This window comes from Hyaena hyaena, unplaced genomic scaffold (assembly GCF_003009895.1).
Source record: "Hyaena hyaena isolate Hyena2069 unplaced genomic scaffold, ASM300989v1 scaffold_30, whole genome shotgun sequence".
Lineage (NCBI taxonomy): Eukaryota > Metazoa > Chordata > Mammalia > Carnivora > Hyaenidae > Hyaena > Hyaena hyaena.
Window position 1 is genome coordinate 4943841 of NW_024080662.1, and position 17342 is coordinate 4961182.

The 17342-nt window shown below is 45.5% G+C and overlaps 1 long non-coding RNA gene and 1 pseudogene across 1 annotated transcript; both read left to right on the forward strand.

The window, feature by feature from the left end:
• The first annotated feature begins 4669 nt into the window (after positions 1-4669).
• On the forward strand, positions 4670-11679 carry LOC120229357. Its single transcript, XR_005527715.1, has 3 exons — positions 4670-5005; positions 5657-5825; positions 11219-11679. It is a non-coding gene; the product is annotated as an uncharacterized LOC120229357 (long non-coding RNA).
• On the forward strand, positions 10619-10735 carry LOC120229407 (annotated as a pseudogene).
• Positions 11680-17342: the final 5663 nt, after the last annotated feature.

Consider the following 17342-nt stretch of genomic DNA (forward strand, 5'->3'; position numbering starts at 1 on the left):
GATAATGTGGCAGAAGAGTCTCAGAAGCCCAAGTGGACTTTAGAACAAGAAGGGCATGGACTCGAGAAAATTGCTTATGGGAAGAGAGGTCAGCAACAGTATCTGGGACGCAACTCTCTAGTTTGAGATGGGCTTAATGAGTGGGATTTGGGAGAAAAGATGAGACTGAGCTTCCTGAGGGGGGTGATACACTGAGCTGATAGAGGCCTTGTCCCTGGGATGTCACACTCTTCAACTCTTCTGTAGTTCTACTTCTATTCATGAAATATCTTGTGATATGCAGGTCAGTAGAGCCTTTCTCTTTCTCCAGAATTGAAAACTTGTTTCCAGTAGATAGGAAGGTGTCTCCCCTTGGACTGAACGCATCTGCAAGTTACCCAAGGCTCTGAGCTCCAGTCATCATCCCCTGTTTCTGTGATAGAAATAAGTTCCCTTCCAACCTTTGTACTAATGTGTCCCAGTCTCCATGAAGGCTATGCTTGCAAAGAAGGGACATGAGAGGTTACAATTCTCTAACTAGACCATGGCCTTGATATAGAAGTGACTGACTCCTGCGGTACCTGGGTGGCTCTGTCAGTTGAGCATCCGACTGTTGATTTCGGCTCCGATCAAGATCTCGTGGTTAGTGAGATCAAGCCCTGACTCAGGCTCTGTGCTGATAGTAAGGAACCTGCTTTGGATTCTCTCTCTCCCACTCTCTTTCTCTCTCAAAATAAACAAACTTAAAAAAAAAAAAAAAACAAGTGACTGACTCCTTAACTACATCTATGAATGCAGTGATTTAGGCCGTGTTTTGGACACAGGTGGGAAGGATGAGCAGGAGCAGATACTCAATGTCTAGTTGGGAAGGCAGGTGTGTCAGCAGGTGAGTTCAGTCAGTCCAGGGTTACAGTGCTGACGTGAAGTCTGTGCAGAATTGAGGGAGCAGGACAAAGAGTCACTTCTATAGAATTGGGCTTGAAGGGACAGTAAACAGTCAGTTTTGCCTTTTTTTCTTCCAATTTTAATTCAATACAATTGAATATTTGGTACAACTCTAAAAAATAGGAAGAAAATACTTCTTTTTATCCTGTTCCAAACCACCCATCGTTGCCCCTTTGTAAATAATCTTTGTTCTGAAACTAGAAGTAATCTGTAGAATGTATTGTTTCCTTAACTTTGGATATGCATTGAGGAGGAATATAGTAGGCAGAGCAAAATTTAGAAAACCATGGCCACCCTCCTACACTGTTGGTGGGAATGTAAACTGGTGCAGCCCCTCTGGAAAACAGTGAAGAGGTTCCTCAAAAAATTAACAATAGAACTCCCCTATGACCCAGCAATAGCACTGCTGGGAATTTACCCAAGGGATACAGGAGTGCTGATGCATAGGAGAACATGTACCCCAATGTTCATAGCAGCACTCTCAACAATAGCAAAAACATGGAAAGAACCTAAATGACCATCAAAAGACGAATGGATCAAGAAGATGTGGTTTATCTATAGGATGGAATACTACATGGCAATGAGAAAGAATGAAATCTGGCCATGTGTAGCAATATGGATGGACCTTGAGGGTATTATGCTGAGCGAAATAAGTCAGGCAGAGAAGGACAAATACCATATGTTTGCACGTATAGGAGGATTAGGAGGAACTTAACGGAGGACCGTGGGGGAGAAGAAGGGGGGAAATAGTGGGGGAAAGGGAAGGAGGCAAACCATGAGAGACTCTTGAATGCTGAGAACAAAGTGAGGACTGATGGGTGTCGGGGGGAGAGGGGGAGACGGGCATGGAGGAGGGCACTTGTGGGATGAGCACTGGGTGTTATATGGAAACCAACTTGACAATAAACTATTTGTAAAAAAAAAAAAAAAAAAAAGAAAGAAAGAAAAGAAAACTGTGGCCAGTGTTGAAGGAATGGAGAGACCTGAATTCATTGTGAGCCTTCTGCTACTCCACGAGCAGAGAGATAGGAGGAAGTACTGGAGAAACAATAACAACGCAAGCTGGGAGGTCCCATAGAAATTAGAGGGAAAGAGACCTCACCCTACAGGAAGTACAGCAGTCCTGGGAGCCTCTGGCGTGTGAAGCTACACCTGCCTGTCCTCATATCTGTAATGGATGCCTGATTTGTGCGGAGATGATACAGGCCACACCTACTGGCCCCAAGTTCCACATAAAAGCCTGTTTGATCATTCAGAATGCTGGACATTGCATCAAGATTCTCTGATATTTTAACGAATAATGTCCCTGTAGCTTCAGTTTATTGGCTTCTTACTCTGTAAGAAGGCATTTTTTTTTTAAATGTTTTTTTTATTTATTTCTAGGAGAGAGAGAGACAGCGTGAGCAGGGGAGGGTCAGAGAGAGAGGGAGTCACAGACTGAAACAGGCTCCAGGCTCTGAGCTGGCAGTCAGCACAGAGCCCGACGCGGGGCTCGAACCCACGAACCGCGAGATCATGACCTAAGCGAAAGTCGGACGCTTAACCGACTAAGCCACCCAGGCGCCCCAAGAAGGCATTTTAAGTAATAGCTCATTTAATCACTTAACACTCCCAAGAGGTTATTAAACCATTTCACACTCGAGAATTGTGAGGTTCTTAATGAAAGCAGGGAATGGCACTGGGAAGGAGAATATGAGGATTTCCTTATTTTTTTTAATGTTTATTTTTATTTTTGAGAGAGAAAGAAAGCAGAGGAGGGACAGAGACAGGACATAGGATCTGAAGCAGGCTCTGCACTGACAGCAGTGAGTCTGATGTGGGGCTCGAACTCACAACAGATCATGACCTGAGCTACAGTCAGACGCTCAACTGGCCAAGCCACCAACGCGCCCCAAAGATTTTTTATAATTATCCAAAAAGATGGGGCGCCTGGGTGGCTTAGTCGGTTGAGCATCCAACTTTTGCTTAGGTCATGATCTCGCGGTTCGTGGGTTCAGGCCCCGCGTCAGGCTCTGTGCTGACTGCCAGCTCAGAGCCTGGAACCTGTTTCAGAGTCTGTGACTCCCTCTCTCTCTGACCTTCCCCTGCTCACGCTATCTCTCTCTCTCTCTCTCTCCTAGAAATAAATAAAACATTAAAAAAATTTATAATTATCCGAAAAGATTGTACTCATGTGCCTGAGTAACAGCACACATTCTACCTGCCCCCTCTCCCCTCCTTACACACACTCTGTTTAAAATTAAAGAGGAAGAAGAAGAAGAGGAATGCATGCTTGGTAAATAGGATTCTGTTCAATTTATAGTCTTTTCAATATGGAATTTTAGTTTCCTGATATTTAAACATAATGTACTTACTTCATTTATAATATAGTACTTCCCAAAAGGAAAGAAAGTACCACTTTATACAATATGTAGCCTATTGCTAATGCCCAGTGATTGACTGTTGAAGCATGAACAAATCTTAGATAGGATTTCAATTCAGAGATGGTCACCTTTTTTTTCCGCACCCCATTTCAAAATGAAATATTCTGTGGACTTCCAATATTTAAAACAGATCATAATTTGTTCCATAAAATATTGCTATTTTCTTAAGTGATATGACTGCACAAAATATCTGGGGAAACAGGACAGGAAAATGAACTGTTTGTTTTCAATAAATATATTTAAGCTCTCCTTTTTCTTTCCATAAGGACAAGTACTTGGCAATAGAATTTTTCAGCAACAAACTTACTTTTTTTAGTTTATTTATTTATTTGGTGGGGGGACGGACAGAGAGAGAGAGAGGGAGAGAAAGAAAATCCCAAGCAGACTCTGCACTGTCAGCACAAAGCCCAACATGGGGCTTGAACCCACCAACTGTGAGATCATGACCAGACCTGAAACCAAGAGTCTGGCGCTTAACCGACTGAACCACCCAGGCGCCCCAATAAACTTTTAAAAAATGCCTGTCAGTGTCCATTGTATTAGCAAATTAGATTTCAAAATAGATGAAAAGGATAAGGTCAATGAGACCAAAGATGAGCTGCCCAGTTTGTAAGCGGCCCCAGGCGTATGGGAATGAAAGGAGCTACAAATAATTAGGATTCTTCAGAGCTCCATTGGAGAAGACAGACATGACAGCTACAAGTAGGTAGCTATTGTACTTATTGTGCATAGTGACTTGGTGAGGTTGGAATCCCTAAAAACACTGCAAGATACAGAAACAACCAAATGGCTCCTACGAAACAATTACTCCAAAACATTGGAATGGGAATTGGGTAAGCAAAGTGTCAGGCCCACAAAATCTAAGCAGAAGACCCTGAACCTCAATGAGTACCCAACGTCGGGCACATCCTGGGAGTTGTAGTCGTTCAACCCTGCAAGTAGCCTCAGTCTTCTCTTGGGAAGAGAGGCCCCGCCTCCCGCCCCGCCCCCCAGAGACACAGCGCGGCCCAGCGGGCCTGGGACAGCCTGACTCGAGCTGCGATCGTGATACAGCATCTTCACGAATTTCCGATGGCGCGATTTGTTGTGGCCAAAGCTGGATTTCTCGAAGGTCAGCAAGTGCCACACCTCCGGAAGCCTGAGGCGAGTAGACTAGGGATGCAACCTGGTCTCCAGGAACTCAGCACGCCCCGCCCTTTCCACCGTCTCACGCCCCTCCCTTCCCGCCCCGTCCCCACTGGCCACGCCCCCTCGGACATGCGCAGTACCGCGGGCGGGGGTGGGGCTAACGGCTGGCGAAGGGCTGGCCGTTGGTGAAGCCGTTTGGAGTCCACGCGGAAGCTCCTGAGCCGGTATTTGAAACGTAAACTCGTCGGCTAAAATGGAAATACCGGTACCTGGAAACCTGGAACTTGCCTTTTGGAAGCCACCTTTCCCGCCATCACCTCTGTCTCTCCGGGCTCCCATAGTCGGCCCTATGGGCCGCGGGTCGTGTGGTTGCTTGAGAGCAGCCTCCTGGACCTCTGGGTGCTTGACCGGCCAGTACCTAGTCCGGTCTCTTAGAGGGACCAGTGCGGTGCTGTGAAAAGAACCATCACAGTGGAGACGCCGAGTGCTCCACGCTACCCATAGGAAACAACGACAATTCTGGCTCTCAGGTCAGTGACCTCCTAAGGGGTTGGGGGACCACGCCCAAGCCACTTCTCTGACTCCCAGCACTGGCTGATTATTCGATTTCGGACCTCTTGGCCCAATTCACACCGGACAGCTGGACCAGAGGCTCCCATTCATCTTTCCCAAAACGTCGGGAAAGTTTGTGGAGGAAAGTTTCTGCCCTACCACTGGGTTCCTTTGGAATCCCTTTAAGTATCTTTTTTTTTTTTTTATATACGTATTTTGAAAGAGCGAGCATGAGCAGGGGAGGGGCAGAGAGAGAATCTCAAGCAGGCTCCGGGCCTAGACACAAACTGAAATCGTGATCTGAGCCAAAATCCAGAGTCCCACACTTGACGGACTGAGCCACCCAGGCAACCCCCCCCCCCTTTTTAAAATATTTATTTTCAGAGGGCGGGGAGAATCCTAACCAGGCTCCACGCTGTCAATGCAAAGCCGCACCAGGGCTCATTCTCAGGAATCCTGAGATCATGACTTGAGCCCAAATCAGGAGTCAGTGGCTTAATCTACTAAGCCACCCAGGTGCCCCTAAATATCCCTTTTTAAATATCCTGTCAGAACTGCAGAATCATTAAAACAGTCTGTTGCTGTTGGGGGTTATAGTGATAATTTTCTTAAGTCATTTTTCTATTTAGTTTTTCTGATTAACTCCAATTACGACGTTGCTGCACACATCTCCAACCAGTTTATGCACAGCTCCAATTCTGTGCAGGAAGGATGCAAAACAGCAAACTATCTGTGGCAGGACTTTCTGGAGCATCAATACTATTAGAAGATCTGGAAGAAGTGAAAGTCATTTCCAAGGTAAGTAATTGAAAACTTAAGCCTAAGACAAGGCTGGAAAGTCATATGCCATTAGTGATTGTTCATAATCTGAAGTGTCAGACTTTCTCTAAGAAGAAACTGTAAGGAGAATTTAGTTTCCATTATTTTAAATAGAAAAAAATATAAGGCATAGCAAGTCCATCAATTTTGTGGCATCTGGCTGGCTCAGTCACTAGAGCCCCTTGATCTCAGGGTCAGGAGTTAGAGCCTCGTGTTGGGGATAGAGTTTACTAAAAAATTAAATTAAAAATATAATATAGTCAATAGCATAAAGTTGCTTTGCATGCAGTAGCAGTGGCTACTTGTAGATCAATAGCATCAGATATCGTACATCTTGCCCTCCAGAGATTTGCAAAGTGACTAGTGTGATTGGCCTGCGGGTTGTATTTGGAAGCGACATGAAACATTTTCTCAAACCGTTTAAAATGTATTTTTTTGAAGACTCAATAGAAACTGTTATATACACATCAGCTAACAATGTTGAGAGAGAAATAACTGCTATGCTGTGTATTAAAAACAAAAACATTCTTCCCGGAAAACATTAATTGGGGGTATATTCTATGTCTGTATTATGAAATAGATGGCAAAAATCCTATTTTATTTTTTTAATATATTTTTTAAGATTATTTATTTTGAGAGAGAGAGTGCACATAACGGGGGAAGGAGGAGGACAGAGGATCTGAAGAGGGCTCTGTGCTGATAGCAGATAGCCCCATGTGGGGCTCAAACCCACAAACCATGAAATCATGACCTGAGCTGAAGTCAGATGCTTAACCAACGAAGCCATCCAGGTGTGCCCAAATCCCAGTGATTTAAAAAAAATTTTTTTTTTAATATCTATTTATTTTTGAGAGAGAGAGAGAGAGACAGAGTGCGAACAGAGGAGGGGCAGAAAGAGAGGGAGACACAGTATCCGAAGCAGGCTCCAGGCTCTGAGCTGTCAGCACAGAGCCCAATGTGGGGCTCAAACGCACAAACCGTGAGATCATGACCTGAGCCAAAGTCGGATGCTTAACCGACTGAGCCACCCAGGCACCCTAAATACCAGTGATTTTAAACATTACAGCTATAACTTCAAGGGGGCTGAGAAAGTCTTTCAGATTATGACCTCAGAGTTCTGTTGTCCTGTGTCAGTAATGATCCCTTGAGAACATCAGCATACAAAGGTGCCCTAATGTGCATTAAACACAGACGTCCTTTGACCCCAGAGTCCTCTCCATTGCCCATTTTCCTCTGCTCCATTCAGGCTACCTCTCCTCTCCTGAACCCATTCCATTCCAGCTTCCCTCCACACCACTTTGCTGAAATGGCTTTCATGGGATCACCAATGATTTCCATTTTGCTAAATTCAAGATTCAGTTTTTGTTCTCTTGGTCTTATAGCTGCATTTGAAACACGATTGAGCACTTGTTCCTCCTTTCTTCTGGATTCCCAAGCCCCTCCACCCCCAATTCCCTCCCATCTTACTCTGTCTTCCTCTTATTGCGCCTCCTTCTTCATCAGATCTCTGGGATTCTCAGCCCCCTTCTCCTTCTGTGGGCTCTGTCAGAGTGAACCTACAGAGGCTCCCCGCTTTGAATACCATCTATCTACCAAGAACCCCTAGGCCTGGGACTCTTTTCTGAGGGGAGCACTCAGGAGCCATCATCTCACCCAACATGCAGTCCTCCAGCAGGTCCTCTTGGCATGCATCCTGATTGCAGCCTCTTCTCATTGCATCCATTTCTACAACCAGTTTCAGCCACCATTCTCTCTTACTGGTCTTTCGCAAAGACTGCCTTCCAAACTAGCAGTCCATTCTCCAGTCAGCATCTCTAGGGCTCCATTAAAAACACATGAAAAACAGGGGCGCCTGGGTGGCTCAGTCGGTTAAGCCGCTGACTGTTGATTTTGGCTCAGGTCATGGTCTCATGGTTTGTTGAATCGAGACCCACATCAGACTATGTGCTGACAGCATGGAGCCTGCTTGGGACTCTCTCTCTCCCTCCCTCTCTGCCTCTCCCACATGCTCGCTCTCTCTCTCTCTCTCTCTCTCTCAAAATTAAATAAACTTTAAAAAAAAGAAAAACATGATATATGTTAACGCCAACCCCCACCCCACACACATCCCCACTCCCCCTCCACTCTTTCCTATACCCATTAAACCATCTCACTGACTTCTCATTGCTATAAAATAAAAGCTTGGATACCAGATAACCTGGCCCCTGCCTACCTTTTTGGCCTCTCTCCTCTCCTTGCTTGTTCATCCTATTGTGTGTCAGATTTTTTTAAAAAATATTTATTTTTGTTAGAGCGAACACATGAGCAGGGGAGGGCCAGAGAGAGAAGGAGACACAGAATCTGAAGCAGGCTTCAGGCCCTGAGCAGTCAGCACAGAGCACGACATGGGGGCTTGAACCCATGAACCGTGAGATCATGACCTGAGCCAAAGTCGGATGCTTAACCGACTGAGCCACCCAGGTGCCCCAGATTTTCTGGTATCTAGAGCTGAAAGCATCTTAACTGAGAAATAGATAGTAAATCATAGAATCTAGAGCATGGGAGACATGGAAGGAAATGTTTTAAGAGAGAATGAAGGGCCCAAAATGGTTTAAAAAAACACAAAAGCATACAAAACAATGAAAATGTAACTGATCTGCATACACCCAAAAGAATGTCTTAACAAAGTGAATGTTTAGAAACGAAGCCAACTTCAAAGAAAAAGAAGTACCTTTGATTATATTTTAAAAACAAAAAATATACATATTTAGTAAATAAAGAAGGACAAAGATTGGACAATTAACATTTCTGGCCCATATGCAATGCAATTAGAAGTAACGGAAGTAGGGAATTTAAAGATGCCCAGCTTGAGCTGCTGGGTGACTCATTTGGTTGAGCATCTGACTCTTGATGTCAGTTCAGGTCATGATCTCACAGTACATGGGATTGAGCCCTGCGTTGGGCTCTTTGGTGACAGCATGGAGCCTGCTTGGGATTCTCCCTACCTCCCTCTCTCTCTCTCTCTCTGCTCCTCCACCACTCACGCCTGTGCTCTCAAATAAATAAACATTTAAAAAAATTAAGATGCTCAATTTTGAAAATGTTAAGATATTCTTGTGTCATACACAAGCTCAAAACGGCCTTCCAACCACAAGCAGCCTGGAAACCGGCACGAGCAGCTGCAATGGAAAAAAAAAATGATGGCCCTCACATGAGGACTTAGGATTCTAAAAGTTCTGGTCAGGCCTCAGCTTTAAATCTGCCTCATCCACAAAACATTCCCGACCCTCACCTTGGCTATACATAGCAGTCTCTTCTGAAATTTCCTTGCAATTCCCCTTTTGTAACTCCCTTGCAGGAAAAAAGGGGAAACACTATTTGTGGAGCACTGTTATGTGCCAGGACTATGACAATTGAGAAGGCTTAGGCCACACGATGGCACCTCAACCCAGGGGAGATGCCAAAAAAGAACTCCCTCCAAATTTTCAATCAAGGACCCTTCCAGAACTCTTCAGTGACCTCACCAAGCAGCATGCCTCTGGAAAAAGCTCAGATCTCATCCTAAATGAGCTGTCCCCCATGCCTGAGAGAATATATAGATCTGCCATAGCAGTGGGTGCCTGAGCAGAGATGTGACCCAGCAGCTCTGGAGCGAGTTGGTGTACTCAGGCGAGTTCTAGGTAACTTGTACGTGAATAAAAAGGACTGGGATAGGGGAAAGGGCTCCTGAGTCCAGTAAGTGAATTTTAAATATACAAGAGTTCATCTGCAAGACATCACTCTATATTTGCTCTCTAGCTCGTAAGATTTTGACACAGGGCAGGAGAAGAGCGGGAAGGCCACCCTGCTAGGCACCACCGTAGATCTGTTTAGATTTAAATCAGGCTCCCACACCAGGGGCTCCACTTGTGTGCTAAAGGGCCTACAAGGTACTGTCCCTCGGGCAGAACAGGGCTCAATACAACCTCTGTTTCCAGCACTCCTGACAACTTCATTTTTCTTTCACATTTTTTGAGGTAGAATTGTACTCAGGAGTGTGCCCTGATAATGCAGAGGAGTTAGGGGCCTGCAAGCAAGTGAATTCACAAGAAGCTCTGAAGATTACCGCACAAGTGGTTGGTTCCATCGCTTGTATTACTGAATTATCCATTAATTAAAATACTTCATGTAACAACCTCAAGAGGATGTCAAAACCAGGACTGCTGAGGCCTCAGACCTGAGCCAAGGGAGACCATAGATGCGGGATCCAAAGCCCATGCTCCTCACACAGGGTTTGCCACTCACCAACTCTGCGATTGTACAAACTGCTTAACCCCATTCAACCTTCCTAGTCTGGTAAATGGGCACTTTTACCTAAAAGGAATTGAAATGGTGTAGAAAGACAGGGCCACTAGTAAATGCTACTGTTAATTGTTGGTGTTAATATTACAATTATCAAACCTGCTAAGGAAGTGACAACCCTGTGTTCTCTGAGACAAACACGAATGATAACCAGTCATATCAATAATCACCTCCCACAATCCAGCAGTAAAAGCAAGTCAGTTGCACTTGGGTGGCTCAGTCCTTTAAGGACCTAACTTCTGCTCAGGTCGTGATCTCACGGTTTGCGAGTTTGAGTCCCGTGTCAGGCTCTGTGCTGACAACTCAGCGCCTGGAGCCTGTTTTGGATTCTGTTTCTCCCTCTTTCTCTGCCCCTCCCTCCCTCACTCTTTCTGTCTCGCTCTTTTTCTCTCTCTCTCAGAAGTAAATAAGCATTAAAAAAAATTTAAAGGCATCTCAGAAAATAGATGTCAATGCAGCCAAGTAAGCCAACTGTGCTCTTTCCCCATGGGAGCCCAGTGTGCAATGGCTGCAAACAGCAGCCTCCTTGGTGGTTGTACGGGTTGCCCTAAGGTACCTTGGAGACGGCCCTTTCCAATGGACATTGAGGTTTGGCCTCAAGCTATCTCCAACTTAGGCTCCAAACAGGTAGGTGGGGTACCTTTGGAAAGCCCCAGGGCATAGTGGCCAGGGTCCACATTGGCCAAGTGATCATGTCCATTCGTACCAAGCTGCAGAACAAGGAGCATGTGATTGAGGCCCTACGTAGGGCCAAGTTCAAGTTCTCTGGCTGCCCGAAAATCCACATTTCTAAGAAGTGGGGCTTTACTGAGTTTAACACAGACGAGTTTGACGACATGGTGGCTGAAAATCGGCTCACCTCAGATGGCTGCGGGATCAACCCCCTGATCATGGTCCCTTGGACAAATGGAAGGCTCTGTGCTCCTGAGAACCTTGGCACTGCTCCTCCCTATTCATGCTCACCAATAAGTCCTCCTCCTCATCTTAAAAAAAAAGAAAATAGATGTAAATCCTTTCCCATTAAATTTTTTTTATTGTGTTTATTTCTACAGAAGCATCTCCCCTCCTTGATAAACACAGAAGATGAGAGAGAAGAACAGGAGACGAGAAGTACCCCAGGACGACCGTCCAGTCTCTGAAGATTCACCCAGGTTGGGACAGAGGACCTGCCTACAGCCAGGACCAGCCTCTCCTCTTATCTCCCCGGTGGCACCCAGCCATCCTTTAAGCTCACCATTATTTTTTGATTCAGTGCTTTTGAATGCTATGGAAGCACAGGTACTCCCTTGATTTGAATCCCATCCAGACCACCTTGGCAGTCTGCACCTGCCATCCTTCCCTGCCTGTGGTCCTCAGTGTCCCCGCACACAAGCTCCTTGCCCCACTCCCATCCCCACAGCTGTTTGCTTCAGCGCTGGCCCACCTCCCACACTTGCCACTGGGCTCTGTGGAGCTCAGGGTCTTCTTGCTCCCTATATAAAAACAGTCTTTGGTTTTGTCCCTTCTTTGGCTATCCACCATGTGAGCTTTCATTGGCTTCACTGTGGTTTAAGAGCCACACCAATTCTTTCTGGGTAGCCTGAAACATGGGTTTCTGCCTGAGTAGGAAGTTGAAGAAGCTCCCAGCAGCCCAGTCAGCCCTGGGGGTTGCCAGAGGGAGAGGCTGGGGTCCCATCACCGGGCCACCCAGCATGGAGGGAATTGCCAGTTGCAGGACAAACCCTGGGGGCAGCTGGTTCCGTGTGGGGTGTCACCACTGCTGCTGATGCTGTGGGTGCAGGGAAGGCCCCAGGCCACGCTGGGGAGAGGGATGGTCCTTGTCTCCTGGTGGGGGACTGGCAGGCACTTTGGCTGGGCTGCTGGCCTTCCACTGACTCCCAGGCCTTCTCCCCAGGCCACTAACTTTCTGAGTTACAGAGCACAGCAAAGGTGGGAGCGGCAGGCTCACCGAAACCATCCTCCCCTGGGTTGGCGGAGACCCTGGGCTGACGCCTGTGGGAGGGGGAAGGACAGCAGCCACTGGCAGGATCAGCTGAAGGCAGAGGCTTTGCAGCAACGGTCCACCCTCTACCATGGGGCTCTTGCAGCCTAGGATCAGGTAGTTGGCCATCACTTTTAATTCTGGCCCAGCAGCAGGTCCTGGGATCTGGTCCCACCCATAGCCCACGGGTAACGTCACCTCAGTTCTGCCAGGGCTCCTTGTAGTCAGGGAGTGGCTCACTGTAGGGCTTTATTAGTTCCAATTCATGGACCATGTTCATCCATGGGTCCTTCATGGTTTCCTCTAAAGCGCTTCTCTCACTGGGACTGAGGGTCAGGAATTTCTCTAGTAGGTTTCCCACCCTCCACAGACAGGGAAAGGGGAATGTGGTATATTCTGCTCAGCACCCACTCTCACAGCTCCCTGAAGTCCTGTCAAGGCAGGGACCTGCTGGTCACTGGACAGTCCTTGTATAGAGGGTGGCTCCAGGCTCCACCCATCCACTGCGAGGCTGTTGTACTTTGGGTGTAAGGGGGTCTACCACAGAAGGTGGTCAGCTTATGGCCTACAGTGAACTCATTGCTGAAGCCAAAGTCTGCAACCTTGATGTTCAGGTCAGCTTCCAAAAGCATGCTCTCTGGCTTTAGGTCCCTGTGGATAATACCTTCCTGGTGGTGGTACTACACGGTGGACGCCATCTGGTAGAATCTGCCTCGGGGCTCCCCTTTTCTCATGCAAGCACGATGCAGTAGGTAAACAAACACCTGTCCTTCGCTAGTGCACTCATGACCAAGTTGAGTCCTTCCGTGGTGCCGGTGACCTCAGGTAGTCTCACCACTCGGGGGTTGTAATTCAGGGCCTTCATGCTCTGGACTTCAAGGAATAGTCTCTGGAGGCTGGAGGAGCCCTGTTGACTCCTGTTAATGACCTTCATGGACGCCTCTGTCCCACTTGGGCTGTGCCAGACCAACCCCACCTGGGCAAAGCTGTCCCAGCCAATGGTCTGGAAGAGATGGTAGTTGTTGAGTGTGGGTCCCCCCGTCACAGGGATGGCTGCAAGGCCCTGCTGCTCAGTGAGTTACTGTCAGCAATACTAACTAAAAGCGTCCCCTGTCATAGGACTAACAAACTAAATAAAGATGGGAAAGGGAAGAAAAAAAGAAAAAGAACAGGCAAGGGAAAAAGCAAAACTGGGGTCAAAAGTCCCTCAGGGCCCCAAACACCAGCTTCCTGGCCTAAAGTAGCCAAAACATGTAGGCCTGGCCAAGGGCTGATACAGAGAGGTACTTGGGATTTTCTCTCGATGGCTCTTCTTAAAGTCGGTGCAAGAAATGGGCCTGTCAAGCCTGGGGATGATACAGTATTTTTCTTACTTGGGTCTCAGGAACCCTTTACTCTTAAAAGTGTGTGTGGAGGGGGATAGGGAGACACCCCCAGAGGCCTTTTTGTTTACGTGTCTTACAGTAATTGATATTTATCTTACTAGAAATTAAAACCTAAAGGATGCTTCAGTGGCCTTTTCATGTCTAGTTTGGAAATCTGTAATAATTTTTGATGTTTAAAGAAAGCCACGATGTCTATACTTAAAATAATTCCTTTTTCTTTAGACTCTGCATGATCGGTCTCAAAATGATACTGCAATTTAACTGGCTTCACAATAGTCAGTGACAGAGACTCTCCTTGTCTAAACTTGAGTCATTCTCCTCTAGGCCTGGACCTTGCAGCCTGTCCTTGTCTGGCCTGCATCACCCAGTTGTAGCAAGAACCTTGCCAAGTCAGTTTAGAGAGAACTCTCCACCCTCAATGTCATCCCCCACCTTTGGTATCTGTGAAACAAAAGAAAATCTATATTGGTCTCTGTCCCCAGTTCTCCTGGCACAAGCTCCTGAAAGCCTTGTTAATTTCCTAAGTGCTTAGACACTAGGAGCATCTCTTTTTTTAATATTCAGTCTTTAACCCCAGTTCCTGATTCAGGGCTCCTAAATTCCTTGGAATATTCTGGGTTGTAGGAATGTCTTGTTCTAATGAGGCAACTCTAGGTGGGCTCCTGGATGACTCCTAGATGGGGACTGTTATCAGAAAGATGCAGCCATGATTAGAAGCTTGGAATTTTCAGCACCATAACCCCTCCCCAATCCTCCAGAGAGGGGAAAGGGGCTGGAAATGGAGTTAATGATCAGTCATGCCTACATGAGGAAGCCTCCATAAAAATCCCAATAGTATGGCAGAGAGTTTCCATATTGGTGGACACATCCACACTGGGAGGGTGATGTACCCCAACCCCATGGGGACAGAAGTTCTGGTGCTCAGGACCCTCCCAGACCTCACTCCATGTATCTCTCTCTCTCTCTTTTTAATATTTATTTTTGAAGGAGAGAGAGCAGAGTGTGAGTGGGGGAGGGACAGAGTGAGAAAGGGAGACACAGAGTCTGAAGCAGCCTCCTAGCTCCAAGCTGTCAGCACAGAGCCTGACACGGGGCTCTAACTTACAAACCGTGAGGTCATAACATGAGCCAAGGTCAGACACTTAACCAACTGAGCCATCCAGTTGCTCCTCCATGCATCTCTTCATCTAAGTGTATTCTTTATCACATCCTTTAATAAATGGTAAATGGAAGTGTTTCCCGGTGCTCTGTGAGCCACTCTAGCAAATGAACTGAACCTAAGGAGTTGTTGGAACTTCCAATCTATAGCCAATCAGTCAGAAGCACAGGTGATATTCTGGACTTGGATCAGCATCTGAAGTGGGGAGGCTGCTTTGTGGGACGAAACCCTTAAGCTATGGAATCTGATGCTCTGGATAGTGTCAGAATTGAGTTGTATTGTAGGACACTCCATTGTCATGGAGGAGTGCTTGGTCTAAGGGGAAAAGACCACACATTTGGTGGAAGAAAAGTGTTTTGTGTGAATAGTAAGGGAGGCTCACAGGTGAAAAGACTGTGGGTTTTCCTCTGTGCCACATCTGACCACCCGGGCTTGCCTGCAGCAAGAATCCTGTTAAATCTGCTTAACTAGAATCCTTCCATTCCTGAGGTTTTTCTTAGTAATTTTCCATCAGTAGATGCTTCTGACCCCAATCCTGCTCCTTGGCTGTAAAACTCCACTTTGTGCTGTACTGGGGATGGGTTCCAGTTCTCTACTGAGGTCTCTTTTTCCCCTATTGCAGTAATTCCTAAATAATTGCAGTAATTCCTGAATAAAACTTGATTTTACTGCTTTAACTACTACTGTCCAGCTCTGGTTTTCCTTTAACACAGTAGGGAAATATTCTGTTGCATAAGACACAACAAGGTACATTATTGACTTCTTTTTTAAGAGAGAAAGAGTATGCATACAAGCAGAAGAGGGGCAGAGAGAGAATCCCAAACAGTCTCTGTACTGTTAAGTGTAGAACTGATGCAGGAGGCTTGATCTCATGAACCCTGAGATCATGACCTGAGCTGAGATCAAGAGTTGGCCTGCTTAACTGACTGAGCCACCCAGGCCCCCTGTTATCAACTTCTATAAAGCTGAGGGAAAGACAGTTTTCATCATATTTTTATTTCTTATTTACAAATTTTGCCCATACTCTTTGGAGTAGATTCTCCCTTCCATAAGCCAGAGAACTTGGTATGTCCATTGCAGTGTCCTTAAATGTAGAAGTTGAGGGGCACCTGGATGGCTCAGTTGGTTAAGCATCTGACCTTGGCTCAGGTCATGATCTCTCAGTTCATGGGATCAAGCCCTGCTTCAGGTTCTGAGCTGACTGCTCGGAGCTTGCTTGGGATTCTCTCTCTCCCTCTCCCTCTCTGTGCCCCCCCCTGCTTCGGCTCTCTCTCAAAATAAACTTTTTAAAAATATATTTGTTGAAAGACAGCAGAGGAATCATTGAAAATATTGACATAAACACGTTATTAATATGTTCAGTGAAAACCTTTATCTATTTAAAAATATATGACTCAAGGAACTTCAGTTAGGTAGAATGAATCAATATTGTTAACCTTTATTGGTTTTTTTCAGTAAATAACTGATCCTCCCAATGGGCCAGACATTGTGCTAAGTACCAGAACACAGAAGCATGGAATCTATCAAATATGACATGGTACCGTATATTAACTTAAAAAATAAAAGTGCAACCTAAGAAATGCCTGGAGTATTGTTTTGCCACCTGTCAAGTATATACGTGCAGACAGGCCAATATCTCTGATGAATATAGATGCAACATTTCTCAATATATTAGCAAACCAAGTTCAACAGCACATTAAAAGGACCATATGCCAAAACCAAATGGGATTTTTCCCTGGGATGCAAAGATGATTCAACACACACAGATCAATAAATATGATATACCACATTAATAAGATGAAAGACAAAAATTGTGTGATTATCTCAACAGATCCAGAGAAAGCATTTGACAAAATTCAACATTTTTTCATGATAGAAAACATTCAAATTGGGTATAGAAGGAATATACCTCAACATAATAAAGACTGTATATGAGAAACATACAGCCAACATCATACTCATTAGTGAAGGGTTAAAAGCTTTCTAAAATCAAGAACAAGGGGCACCTGGGCTCAGTTGGCTCTGGTCATAATTTCACAGTTTGTGAGTTCAAGCCCTGCATTGGACTCTGCTGTCAGCACAGAGCCCTCTTTGGATCCTCCATTTCCCTCTCTCTCTGCCTCTCTCTCAAAAATAATTTCACACTTTCAAATTACCTATGTGCTTAAAAACAATTGTCCCTGAGAAAGGAGTGTTTAACTTATGATGACACCCAATGTGCTCAAGAGTGTTAAAAAATAGTGAACATTTTGGATATAGATAGCAACGTTATGAACATATAGATGCAAAAACCTGATCGACGAATAGCTGGCCTTCAAAACAAGTTAACAAACCCTGTTTTCAAGATCTAGAAACTAACCCATACAAGTCAAAAACCTGACAAAATCCATTCTGAAAGGCTTTAGTTAATATTTAGTTTCATGTTATCACATTGGAATGACACTAAGAGTAATCGTGGGCTTGATAGAAGCAGGGAAGCAAATCAGTGATATCACCTTGGACTGCGTTAGTTTTATCATTATATAAAACAAAAAGCTGTCCAAAGGTTACAGTCCACTCAGGTAAGTATTATTGGAAAAGAAAACTGAAAGCGTAAAAATATCCTACTGTGTAATGGGACAGAAAGAAACATCATTACTTACATTAAATAT